This window comes from Diaphorina citri, unplaced genomic scaffold (genome assembly GCF_000475195.1).
Source record: "Diaphorina citri unplaced genomic scaffold, Diaci psyllid genome assembly version 1.1 scaffold344, whole genome shotgun sequence".
In the NCBI taxonomy this organism is placed as follows: Eukaryota; Metazoa; Arthropoda; class Insecta; order Hemiptera; family Psyllidae; genus Diaphorina; species Diaphorina citri.
The window spans coordinates 4,062-5,142 of NW_007377779.1; positions in this window are offsets into that span (position 1 = coordinate 4,062).

The window sequence follows — 1,081 nt, forward strand, 5'->3', positions numbered from 1 at the left end:
AGGTAAAGGGACTTTTCAGTCCTATCCTAGCAGGATAAACAAGGTATATTCTATTCTATGTTGAAAAAAGAAAAAATAAAAAATGTAAATGCAGTTTCTTTGTGTTATTATATCACAACTTTGGTGCTCACTGCAGCATTGTAGGATTTTTCCCAATATCTCAATAATCCTAACATCCAATGTTTACCTACCATGCTGGCACCGGTCGCTATGCGCATTTATATGTCATAGCTACTCATTTTCCTCACGAGGCTGAGTGGGCCCCGCAACATCCAGTCACGGAGTCAATTATTTGCATGATACAAATTTCTTGACCCCGCCGGGAATCGAACCCGGGTCTCCCGCGAGCAAGGCGAGTGCAGTGACCACTACGCCATGGGAGCTGACTTCTTTATCATAATCAAAGGCTGCGTGCAAAATTTCAACTTCCCAGGGTGAACAGTAAAAAAAAAAAAATCAAAAGGGTGGCCTGGGACTTTATGTACACAATGTGTGCAAGTACCTACCCATTACCCATCTATCTCACCTACATACCTACCTTCTATGTACTAATTCTACTACCTATTAGTAACTTTTACCTACTACCTACCTACAGTACCTCGGTATCTATCTGATGCGCTTTTGTGCTACAAGAGTATTGTTTTACCGCCCGTAAAATTCATAACAGAACGTTAATCAAATTAGTTTGAGTCAAATAATCCCTCTCTTCTCCTCTCTCCCTTTCCCTCTCTCCCTTTCCCCTCCTCTCCCTCTCTCTCTACCTACCTCTCCTATCTCTCTCTCTACCTCCCTCTCCTCTCTTCCTCTCTCTCTCCTCTCTCTTTCTCTACCTACCTCTCCCCTTCCCCTATCTCTCCTTTTATCTCAACTCTATCCCCTCTCCCCTCTTCTCTCTTCCTTCCTCTCTCCACTTAATCTTCTCCTACCTTCCCCTCCCTCTATCTCTTCTCTGTTCGTCTTCCCCTTTTCTTCTATTTGGGTGAGATGTCAGGGACTGAGGGAGGAGAGAGGGGGAAAGAGGAGGTAACGTAAAGGTGTAAACGGGAGAGAGAGAGAGAGAGAGAGAGAGAGAGAGAGAGAG